The sequence below is a fragment of the Sminthopsis crassicaudata genome, chromosome 1, assembly GCF_048593235.1.
Source record: "Sminthopsis crassicaudata isolate SCR6 chromosome 1, ASM4859323v1, whole genome shotgun sequence".
NCBI lineage: Eukaryota > Metazoa > Chordata > Mammalia > Dasyuromorphia > Dasyuridae > Sminthopsis > Sminthopsis crassicaudata.
This window is the reverse complement of record NC_133617.1, coordinates 364,854,724-364,867,667: the sequence shown is the minus strand read 5'-3', so window position 1 is coordinate 364,867,667 and position 12,944 is coordinate 364,854,724. Positions and strand designations below refer to the sequence as shown.

The following is a 12,944-nucleotide window of genomic DNA, read 5'->3' as shown; positions in this document are numbered from 1 at the left end:
TTCATGTAAGTCTCTCCAGGCCTTTCTGAACTGTTGGTCATTTCTTACAGAACAATAATATTCCATGCTATTCATATACCACAATTCATTCAGCCATTCTCCACTTTGATGGGCATCCACATAGTTTCCAGTTTCTGGCCACCACAAAGACGGCTGCCACAAACATTCTTGCACATACAGGTCCCTTTCCCTTCTTTAAGATCTCTTTGGGATATAAGCCCAGGAGTAACACTGCTGTAACAAAGAATATGCACAGTTTGATAACTTTTTGAGCATAGTTCCAAATTGCTCTCCAGAATGGCTAGATGTATTCACAGTTCCACCAACAATGTATCAGTGTCCCTGTTTTCCCATATTCCCTCCAACATTCTGCATTACCTTTCCCTGTCATTCTAGCCAATCTGACAGGTGTGTAGTGGTATCTCAGAGTTGTCTTAATTTGCATTTCTCTGATTAATAATGATTTGAAGCATCTTTTCATATGACTAAAAATAGTTTCAATTTCTTTATCTGAGAATTGTCTGTTCATATCCTTTGACCATTTAGCAACTGGAGATTGGGCAAGGACAAGTCTTTGGGGAAAATTGAATCACTAGCATTGAGTTCCAAAGCTCTCATTTCACAAATGGTAATGTAATTAGACAACTGGTCAGAAGGAGATTTCCAGATTTGCTGGCACTGAGGGCAGGACCTTGTTGCACTGTGTATATAAGGGGTCAGTGGGAGTAATGGAAACATTGAAGATGTTCTAGGATAGAAATAAGTAGTTGTGATCATTCACAGGTCAAAGCATAGGCCAAGAGAGTAATGACCACACATCTTCTTAGATCATACCACCTTGGAACAACTGAAAACTTAGATAATAACAAACTACTAATGAAAATTTTAAATTGTAGAAAATAAGTGAATAGGATAAAAAAGCAGAATATTATTATCTGAAAGACCAAGAAGAGAGATTCCATGATCTATTTGGAATCACAAGACTATACATTCCTCTATTGAAGCCCTTGGATTTGATGGTAGAGGCAAATCCTTGAAGGATATGTGTAAATGCACATATTTATCACTTCAATTACATTTCTGTAAATAGTGACCATGAAACATAGCTTTCTGTAAATATTCTGAAAAACAATCTATGCCATTTATAAATCTCAAATAGAAGCTTTAACTTTGTAGATATTAAAGTTCTGAACTTGGAGAAAGTGACAGAAGTGATCACTGTGGCAGGATTCTACCCAAATCATATAATATGCTTGTGTATAATAGCATCAAAGGAACCTTAAAGCTTTGTGAACTGCATTCATCAGCCTTGTATGATAGGCATTTCAAGTTGTTTGAAGAAACTGAAGATTTCAGCAGTGGATCATTATTTTCAGAAAACATTTCTGAAAAATCTGATGTAAAATTTAGACACAGTGATCAATATATGATGACAAGAGATTACTTTTTAGTTAAAGTGTGATATCCCAACATGGAAACCAGACCAGTCAAGTGGTCTCATGTTAACTATCTCTAAAGTAAGCTTTGATTTCTCTATGAAAATATGACTGCTTATTTGACAAGTTTGAGTGCTGCTGGAATGGTTCCAATAATTCCCTTATGACAGAATAACAACTTCTTCAGAATGTTCAATGAAGCACATGGAGGAATATTACTTTGGAAGCATCAACAGAAAGCAACAAATTACATGCCATCTTAAAATTTTGGAGAATGTGTTACTGGAACAAGAGGAAAAAAAATAAAATTGACATGGACAGTCTGGACTTTAGGTTCAAGTGGTCATATTGCCTTCACTAATGTGGGGGAAAAAAACCATGAGAAGCAAGATTGATCTTACCCTACAATAGGAAGAGGAGAGGAAAGTTATTACAAGAGAAGAAGTAGGCTTAAGGAAGGTAAGGAAAATTCTTAACACTGGTGAGAAAGGAAAGGTAAAAAATGGGTAGGTAGAAAAAAAAGAGAGAGATACATACTTACTAATCATAACTGTAAATATGAATGGGAAGAACACACACATAAAATGGAAGTAGATGTCAGAGTTGGATGGAAACCAGAATCCTACAGTATGCTGATTAGAAGAAACACATTTAAAGAACAGAGACACACAGAAAATAAATATGAGAGACTGAAACATAACTTATTAAGTTTCAGTTAAATAACAACAACAAACAAAAACAAGGATAGAGACTATGATCTCAGCCAAAGCAAAACCAAAAATCTATATACTTAAAAGAGATAAGCAGATAAACAGAAGTTTGTCAAAAGGTAACTTCAACAATAAAGTAATATCAATACCAAATACACACACACACACACACACACACACACACACACACACGAATACACTAGACTAGCATCCAGATTCTAAAAGGAAAAGTTAAAGGAAGTACAGGAGGAAATAGACAGTAAACTATACTTGTTGGTGATTCAACTTTCCTTTCTAAGAACTAGATAAATATAACCAAAAAACAAATAAAAAAGAAATTAAGAAGATGAATAGGATTTTAGGAAAGTGAAATATAGACAAGGAGAGAAAATTGAATGGTAATATAAAATAATATATCATTTTCTCATGGTAGATGGAATCTAAATAAAAATCAAAACCACATTTTAAGGCATAAATATTTCACAACAAATGAAAAAAGCTGAAATATTAAATGTATCCTTTTCAAAACAAAAAGCAATAAAATACATTCAATAAAGTGTGATGGAAATGTAGATTAAAATAATTTGAAACTAAATTAATTTAAAAACAGAGTCAAAAAGATGTCATAGAAACAACCATTGATTTAATTAAAGAGAATGACAAAAATGAAAATACATATTACAAATAAAAATTACCTCTTGAATACTAAATTGGAAATCCTGAAAATCAAAGGAGAGATTAATGAAACTGAAATTAAGAAACCATTGAACTAATAAATAAAATTAGGAAACAGTTTTATGAAAACAAAAACAACAACAAAAATAAAATAGAAGAACTATTGGATAGTTTGATTTGAAAAATAAATAATTTCAAGATGGTGGAGAGGAGGTACACATCTGCTTAAGCTCCGCAGTTTCTCTCAGAATTTATTTCATGACAAGCCTTGAAATTAATGCCTGACTGGAAAAAGAAAAAAAAAAAAAACACACACAAATAATCACCAACAGAAGACATCGTTGAAATTCACCAGAGAAGGTCTGTGTTTGGGGGAGGGGATGAACAGACTGGGCACAGACTGAGGGCAGGCAGCGAGAGTGAGACAGGCAGCTCGCACAACCCAGACCAGAGCAGGGAGGGGTGGGTGCTATCTCTGCTATTTCTGCAATAAGATTTTTACCCCAGTGTGGATACTCCATCTAGGCAGCAAGCCAGGAGCAGCAGAGAGGGTGTAAACACCAGAGGTGAAGATTAAAACTCCAGAAAGCTAGCATCTCTCAGAACCCGGCCACCCCCAACCTCCACCTGGACTGACTCAGCGAGTTCTCAGAGCCTCAGAGCCCAGACTCAGCACAGCCATCGATGTTCTGTTAGTGGCTCTCTGCTGCCCTCCCCCCCTCAGTCTGTAGAGGAAGCCCATTAACACCATCGCCCCCAAAAACAGACCAATTGTTTCTCTTGTCAATTTGTTTTGTTCAATTCTTGCTCTGACAAAATGAACAAAAAATTCCAAAGGGCTCCAACCATTGACAGCTGCTGTATGGAGAGAGAGCAGACTTCAAATACTGAGGAGACTAAAAACTGACTGTCCCCAGAGGAATCCCCTAAGGGGGATATGAGCTGCTCCTCAAGACAAAAGAATCTCATAGAGGAAATCAAAAAGGCTCTCACAAGAGAGCTAGAAGAGAAATGGGAAAAGGAAAGGGAAGCTTAGCAAGAGAGCCTGGAGAAGTTATCCAGACTGGATAAAGAGCTCAAATCATTGAAAAACAAAATTAGTGATCTGGAAAAAGAAAACAGCTCTCTAAAAAAATAAAATGGATAAAATGGAAAAAAAATCCATAGAAGAAAAAAACTCACTTAAAAACACAATTGGACAATTACAAAAAGATATAAAAAAAAGTGAGTAAAGAAAATACTTCATTGAAAATTAGACTCGAACAAGTAGAAATGAATGAATCAAGAAGAAACCAAGAAGTAGTCAAGCAAACGCAGAGAAATGAAACAATTGAAAAGAATGTCAAGTACCTTATTAGAAAGACAACAGATCTGGAAAACAGATCCAGGAGAGACAATTTGAGAATACTTGGACTCCCTGAAAAATGTGAAGAAAAAAAAGAGCCTGGACACTATTTTCCAGGAAATTACCAAAGAGAACTGCCCAGATGTTTTGGAAACAGAGGGTAAAATAGACATTGAAAAAATTCATCAGTCACCTACTAAAAGGGACCCTAAAATCAAAACTCCAAGAAATATAGTGGCCAAGTTCAAGAACCACCAGACAAAGAAAAAAATATTGCAAGCTACTAGAAAAGGTCAATTCAAATATAGAGGAGCCACAATAAAGATTACCCAGGATCTAGCAGCATCCACATTAAAGGATCAAAAGGCCTGAGATATGATATTTCAAAAGGCTAAGGAACTTGGTATGCAGTCAAGAATAACTTACCCAGCAAAAATAAGCATCTTCTTCCAGGAAAGAAGATGGACATTCAAAGAAATACAGGAATTCCATCGTTGCTTGATGAGAAAACCAGATGTAAAAAAAAAGTTTGACTTCCAAATACAGAATTCAAAAGATTTCTAAAAAGCTAAAAAGAAATCTTGAGAACTATATTTTTGCCATAAAGATATATAAAGAACACATGTATAATTTGTTCTAGAAACTAGAGGTAGAAAGGAAAGTGTACCAGTAAAAAGGAGGAAGTGGTGGTACTACATCTCATGAAGAGGCCTATTATATCTGAGAAAAAGAATGGAGGGGGATGAACATAGTGTGTATCATATTCTCATTAGAATTGGCTTAAAGAGAAAAATATATACATATTCGATTTATGGTGAAACTCCTTCCACTTCATTGAAAAGTGGGAGGGGAAAAGTGAAAAGGGAAGGATTAAGCTAAGGGGAAGGGAATACAGAAATTGTGAGGAAAAGGGGTAAAATAGAGGGAGGGCTGTGAAAAGCAAGTGGTGCTCACAAGTTTAATACTGGGGAGGGGGGTAAGAGGGAAGAAAAGAAGAAAAGCATAAGCAGGGGCTAACAGGATGGCAAGCAATATAGAAGTAGTCATTTTAACCATAAATGTGAATGGGGTAAACTCCCCCATAAAGAGGAAGCAGTTAGCAGACTGGATTAAAAGTCAGAATCCTACAATATACTGTTTACAAGAAACATACCTGAAACAGGGTGATACATTCAGAATAAAAGTAAAGGGGTGGAGCAGAATCTACTATGCTTCAAGTGAAGCCAAAAAAGCAGGGATAGCCATCCTCATTTCAGATCAAGCAAAACCAAAAATTGATCTAATTAAAAGAGATAAGGAAGGGCACTATTTCTTGCTAAAGGATAGAATAGATAATGACGCAGTATCAATATTAAACATATTGCACCAAGTGGTGCAGCATCTAAATTCTTAAAAGAGAAATTAAGAGAGCTGCAAGAAGAAATAGATAACAAAACTATAATAGTGGGAGATCTCAACCTTGCACTCTCAGAATTAGATAAATCAAACCACAAAATAAATAAGAAAGAAGTCAAAGAGGTAAATAGAATACTAGAAAAGTTTGATATGATAGAGCTCTAGCGAAAGCTAAATGGAGACAGAAAGGAGTATACTTTCTTCTCAGCAGTTCATGCAACCTATTTAAAAATTGACCATATATTAGGACATAAAAACCTCAAAATCAAATGCAGTAAGGCAGAAATAGTAAATGCATCCTTTTCAGACCACAATGCAATTAAAATTACATTCAATAAAAAGCAAGGGGACAATAGACCAAAAAATAATTGGAACCTAAATAATCTTATACTAAAGAATAATTGGGTGAACCAGCTAATCATAGACATAATTAATAATTTCACCCAAGAAAATGACAATAATGAGATGTCACACCAAAATTTGTGGGATACAGCCAAAGTGTAATGAGGGGAAATTTTATATCTCAGTGGCTTACTTGAATAAAATAGAGAAAGAGAAGGTCAATGAATTGGGCTTACAACTAAAAATGCTACAAAAGTAACAAATTAAAAACCTCCAGACAAATATGAAACTTGAAATTCTAAAAATAAAAGGAGAGATTAATAAAATTGAAAGTTAAAAAAAACTTTTGAATTAATAAAACTAAGAGTTGGTTCTATGAAAAAAACAAGAAAATAGACAAACCCTTAGTAACCTGATTAAAAAAAGGAAAGAGGAAAATCAAATTGTTAGTCTTAAAAATGAAAAGGGAGAACTCTCCACTAAGAGGAAAGTAGAACAATAATTAGAAGTTACTTTGCCCAATTTTATGCCAATAAATTTGATAACTTAAATGAAATGGAAGAATACCTTCAAAAATATAACTTGCCCTGATTAATAGAGGAAGAAGTAAATAGCCTCAATAGTCCCAATTCAGAAAAAAAGAAATAGAACAAGCTTTTAACCAACTCCCTAAGAAATAATTCCCAGGACCAGATGGATTTAAATGTGAATTCTACCAAATATTTAAAGAACAATTAACTCCAATGCTATATAAATTATTTGAAAAAATAGGGATTGAAGGAATCCTACCAAATTCTTTTTATGAGACAGACATGGTACTGATATCTAAACCAGGTAGGTTGAAAACAGAGAAAGAAAATTATAGACCAATCTCCCTAATGAATATTGATGCTAAAATCGTAAATAAAATATTAGCAAAAAGACTACAGAAAATCATCCCCAGTATAATACACTATGACCAAATGGAATTTATACTAGGAATGCAGGGCTGGTTCAATATTAGGAAAACTATTAGCATAATCAACTATATCAATAACCAAATTAACAAAAATCATATGATCATCTCATATTTGATCATCTTTGTTTTGTTTTCTTTTGTTTCTGTTCCCAGATTATTTTTACCTTGTGAATACAATCCTTCCTTTGCAACAACAATAACAACAAAATTTGGTTCTGCACATATATATTGTACCTAGGATATACTATAAGATATTTAATATGTATGGGAATGCCTGCCATCTAGGGGAGGGGGTGGAGGGAAGGAGGGGAAAACCTCAGAATAGAAGGGAGTACAAGAGATAATGTTGTAAAAAAAATTACCTATGCATATGTAATGTCAAAGAAAATATTATAATTATAAAAATTAATAAAAAAACAATTTAATAAAAAGATCATCTCAATAGATGCAGAAAAAGCATTTGATAAAATCCAACATCCATTCCTACTAAAAACACTTGAGAGAATAGGAATAAATGGGACTATTCCTTAAAATAATAAGGAGCATATATTTAAAACAGTCAGTAAATATCATATATAATGGCAATAAACTGGAATCTTTCCCAGTAAGATCAGGAGTGAAACAAGGTTGCCCACTATCACCATTGCTTTTAATATTGTATTAGAAATGCTAGCCTCAGCAATAAGAGTCAAGAAAGAGATTAAAGAAATTAGGGTAGGTAATGAGGAAACCAAACTATCACTCTTTGCAGATGATATGATGGTATACTTAGAGAACCCCAAAGATTCTGCTAAAAAGCTATTAGAAATAATTCATAACTTTAGCAAAGATCCAAACTAGCTCTCTGGAGGCCTCAGGATTAGCCACAATCAGGATAAGTAAAAGTCCTTGGTTTTTAGGGGGAGAAGCAGGCAAACTGCCAGGGGTTGCCAAACATCTCTTCTCAATTCTGTGTTCCAGAATCTCCACCTTTCTCCTCCCTGTCCTGCCACCAAATGTGTCTCTGGCCTCTGTTACCCCACTCTCTAATCTTTGCCTCTGATTATCTTAACCCCAAACATCGAGCCAGCACCAAACAATGAGAAGAGCCATTTTTCCAAACATATATTAATAGAGTCATTGTCTTATTGAATAGGTAATTAATCTTAAGTGCTTGGTTGTCTGATTCAAGCACACTTTTTTTCAGAGTTTCAGCCCTTTACTTCCATTTGTTCATTTATTTTTCTTAAATCAATCAAACATCCCCCATTTTTTAGAGTTTTTTTTTTTTTTTTAATAACAAATACAGGGGAATTCCAAGGACTTAGAGAAGGTTTTAAGTGTTTTTGATCAAGTTGCTCCTGTGCTGTATCTAATAAAGCCTGAATTTTATCACTAGCTAAGGGCCACTCTTCTACCCAGCTGAGACTGGTTTTCCATTGAATGGGAACAAGTGAAAGTACAGGCAGGCCTTCAACAGCAGTCCTGCCTAAAAAGCTGAAGTACACATTTGTAATCCTAACTGTTGTAAGATGTCTTTTCCCCACAGATTGATGGAGATTTTTCAACTACAAAAGGAATAAAAACTCCTGTTTCACCTTCAAATATCCATCTCAAAGGGGCAGCACTAACTTCAGCAGCTATTGATCCTCCTATGCCAGACATATAAGTGTCTGCCTTAATCTTTGGCCAGTCACTGGGCCAATTGGCACCTCTAATGACTGTATGATCTGCACCTGTGTCTACCAACCCTTCCAGTGATATTTCATTTACATAGATAGTGAGCATTGGATGGTCAGCTGTAACAGTTGAAGTCCAGAATATTCCTGGATTCTGTTGTTTGGAGTCAAAATCTGGATCACCAAATTGCCTATTAGGAATTTTTATCAATAAATCTGAAGCTACTACTTCTCCGGGTTGATAAGTCACACATTGTCTACATGTATTAGTGACTGGGCTATTGGCTACAAATTCCCCAGTTTCTCAAATCAATGTATGGATGAACACTGTTTTGTAAGCACTCTCAGGAGGTGAAATGGTCAAACCTACTGTGCCTGGAGGCAAGGAATCTAAAGGCCAGACAGGGATAGATTTCACCTTTCCAGGGGATATCTCAATAGTCCCAGCTGCATACAACTCTATTCTCCCGAATTGCAATTCCTTTCTCCCATCAGCTTGCTTCTTGGCTGATTGATCATGTCTGAGTAATGAACTTCTAAATACTCTCTGGGTGTGATATAGGCTGCCATCATGTTCCAAGTGTTTTTTGCCTGGGACCTTGAAGCTGAGATCTGCTTTCCGTTTCCCTGAGTCAATCTACATTCTGATGTCCAATGGAACCTTCTATTGCATTTTGGATATAGGATTTAGGGTCTTGCTTTCCCATCCTGTCTTCTATGACATCATTGAGCTTTCAGATGCTCTACTTTACCACTCTGAAAGCATTGATGAGTCTCTCTGGATGTCCCTTGCTAAAAGGGACCCTGTCTTCTCACATTCAGATCTTGAGAGGTATTTGTGCCCACTGTGGCACAGCATCTTATTATCTCATCTAAAGGAGAATCTTTGTGTAGTCCTAGTATATAATTCTCTTACAAACTTCATTAGCATTTTCTCTAGCAAGTTGTCTTATCCTAATTTCTGTTGTGATATATCTCCCCTTAGTTTGTATGACAGCTGTCTGCAGATGTCCCAGAAAATCAGCAAAGGGTTCCTTTGCATCTTTTGATATTTTTGTGAAGGCTTCCCCTCTATCTTGTCTTCCTGGAAAGAAGCCCCATGCTTTGATAGCAGCAGAAGCAATTTGTTCATATGCTGTCAAAGTCAAAGGTTAATTAATCTGTGCTAAAGTGTCTGCATAAAGACCTAAACCTACTAGTTGATCAAAGTTGACTGGTATATTAACTCCAGGTTCCCTATTTCATTGGACTTGTATTCTACAGAGTTAATTATTATCAGAAAGATACAACAAGTTCTGTCCAGTTTCTAAACATGTCCTTACTATAGATTTCCAGTCATTAGGGGTTAAAAGTTCAAAAGCCAAATTCTCTAATAACATCTTTAACATAAGATGATGTTGACCCATAAAGAGTGCAATCCTTTTTCAGATCTTTGGTAATTTCCAAATTAAATGAAGTGTATTTTCTTTTTCCTTGACCTGAAGAATCAAACTCTTCAATCACAGGGTGTACTTCCATTTTAAAATCAGATGTATCTTGTCCTTCCTCTTTAGCTTTAATTAGTGCCTTTTATAATCATGTCATAGGGGATGGACAAAACTGCTGTATGGGTGGTGCTGATGGTATCATTGTCCTCCTCTCCTCTCCCTCCCTCCACCCATGAGGGCGAAATTGAAGGAGGATGGTCAAGAGATGGGGAATGCCCTAATGGTGCCTGCTCGGTTATGAGCTGTGAAAGTGAGAAATACCACACCCCTTAAGTTCATCAGTGCTGTACTGAACTCCTTTCTTGTCCAATTCTCCATGCTTTTCAGCTGCCTTGTTAGAACTTATGGGATTCTTTAAAGCCAATTGTATTATGTTGTATCTATAGAATGTTTCTTCAGTAATTGAATTGGGACCATTATCGTTATAATATTTAATTAGTTGCTTTCCACTAGTTTCCACTTATCTGGTTCTAATGTATATTCTAATGTATCTAGGAGTCCAATGATATGCTCCTAAGTTACAATCAAACCTTGCCATTATTTTTAACCTAACTATGCTTTATTCCCGTGGTGTGGGGAAGGCTCTTTTCTAAGCATTTGTCCCATTTTAGCTGAAACACTAGTTTAGCCCTTATCAAAGTTTCCTGCTTGTCTATTTTTGTACTCACCCTATTTCCAGGTCACAGGGACTTCTCACTGAACTCACAATTCTGTCAGTCAAATTGCTCAGTGTAAATCCTTACCCCCACTTCAGGTGCCAAAATGTGCTGTTCGGATTAGCTTTCTGGAGGTTCTTCAAACTGGGCCTTGGTGTCAGCAGAATAATTACCACAAGACTAGTCAGGATAAAGTACAAAGTCTTTATTGTCTCCTTCAATCTCCCCAGTTTGCCAAGAGTCTTAGTCAGTCATCTAGTCTACACTCTCTTGTCTCTTCCAGTCAGCCAGTCAGCCAGTCAGCCAGTCAGTAGTCTGAACATCTCAGTCTCTCACTTCAGTCTGACTCTGACCTCTTCAATAATCTATTACAATTACATCAATTCATCATACTAAGTATAAACCAATCATTATATCACTAGGGAACTATTATCTCATCAATTCCACTGAGTTAATATCTTATTGGAAGATTACATTAATCATACTGAGTTTTAAGTATACCTTTTCTGAGTTCCTGTTCTTTACATAAAATAAATATAAACCAAAACTATTTCTACAAATTGCCAAAAAAAAAATCTACCATAAACAAATAGAAAAAGTAATTCCATTAAAACAACTTTAGACAATATAAAGTACTTGGGAATCTACCTGCCAGGACAAACCTAGAAATTATATGAACTCAATTACAAACTACTTTTTTTACATAAAAATGATATTTTAACTAAATTAATGTATTTATTCAGTACCACACCAATTAAATTAGCAAATGCTATTTTACAAAGTTAGAAAAAATAGCAACATTTATCTGGAAGAACAAAATGTCAAGAATATCAACTGAATCAATGAAAAAATGTGAAGAAAGGTCACTTAGCCATATTAGGTTCCAAAATGTATTTCAAAGAGTCAAAAATCTGGTACTAACAGAGTGGTGGATTAATGGAAGAAATCAGGTACATAATACCCAACAATAAATGATTACAGTAATCTAGTGTTTGATAAACCCAAACATCCAAACTTTAGAAAAAATAATTCACTATTTGACAAATCAAATCAATCAATCATAAATTCCCTGAAGTCAAATCTATATTTCAGTTCAATAAAATTGAAACAGTCCTGGAAATTCATGTTTGAAACTTAGGTTTGGTACTTGTTAATTGTGTGACAGTGAACAATTCACTTAAACTCTCTGAATCATGGTAGATTAAATGACCACTAAAACTCTTCCTGTTCAAACATTTAAGGATTTAGTATATTTTTAGAGAAATAAATAGCAAACTACTAAAACATCTTTGCTGAGAAATCCCAGATTTGGTCATGAAGAGTTAGCCACAATTGAAACAATTACTTTCAACATTAATGCCTATGGCTAATATATATGCATTTATCACTGTCTTTAATCCTTTTCATCTGTTATTTTCTACTTATATTTTTACCTCTATTGTCTAATCAAAATGGTATAAATCACTGAAGAAGCAACTAAAACCCTTCTTCCTCAGTAAGCTTTTCCTGACCATCCCAATTATCTCTCTGTTCCCCCTAATATCATATCATTTGTTGTTGAGATCAAATAATTTAAACCAAAAGTAAGAAAAGTGATAACTTTAGTAGGTCATCATTTTCTGTGTTTCTTGTGTTCCTCTTATTTGCTCAAATAGATTGTCACAAGGGGTTATGCATTCTCCTGCTTTTGTATGCTACACAGCATAGAGATGAGTTAGTCAATGAAGGATCTATGATTGAATGGGAATAATTCTTCCTTCTCTTATTTTTGAGTGCTTCTACATAATTAGCGGTAGTTGGTTCATCTGACTTACAAAGGATAGTGATGGTGGAATGCAAGAAAAACAGTTTCAATAACACAGCATTAGGGCTTGTTAGGTTTTGTAATAGTGGCAGTTTTGACCTCTTCATGATATTGTGGATTAGAATGAAGAGCTAATTAGTTTGCATGACTGTCTTGTAGCTGCAGACCTGTATTATAGCAGGACATTTGTTTTTATGAAATCAGTTAGCAGCCAAGAGAGCCAATTGAAACGAATAGAAAATAATTGAAAGTAATGGAAAATTACCTGAGAATATATTGCAAGTAAATTAAATTAATTGAAGATAATTGATAGTGACTGGAATTAATAAAAAGTAATGGAAACAAATTGGACTTAATTGAAATTTATTGAAATTGAATTAAGCTCAATAACTCAAAACCTATTAAACTTAATAGAATCTAATTGATATTAATTATAGTCAATGCTTAATAATAACAGAACATTTTTAAAGGATTTCCA

General features: G+C 34.9%; 1 pseudogene; it reads left to right on the top strand.

Moving 5' to 3' along the window:
* Positions 1-893: 893 nt before the first annotated feature.
* On the top strand, positions 894-1,797 carry LOC141550010 (serine/threonine-protein phosphatase 2A 55 kDa regulatory subunit B delta isoform pseudogene; annotated as a pseudogene).
* Positions 1,798-12,944: the final 11,147 nt, after the last annotated feature.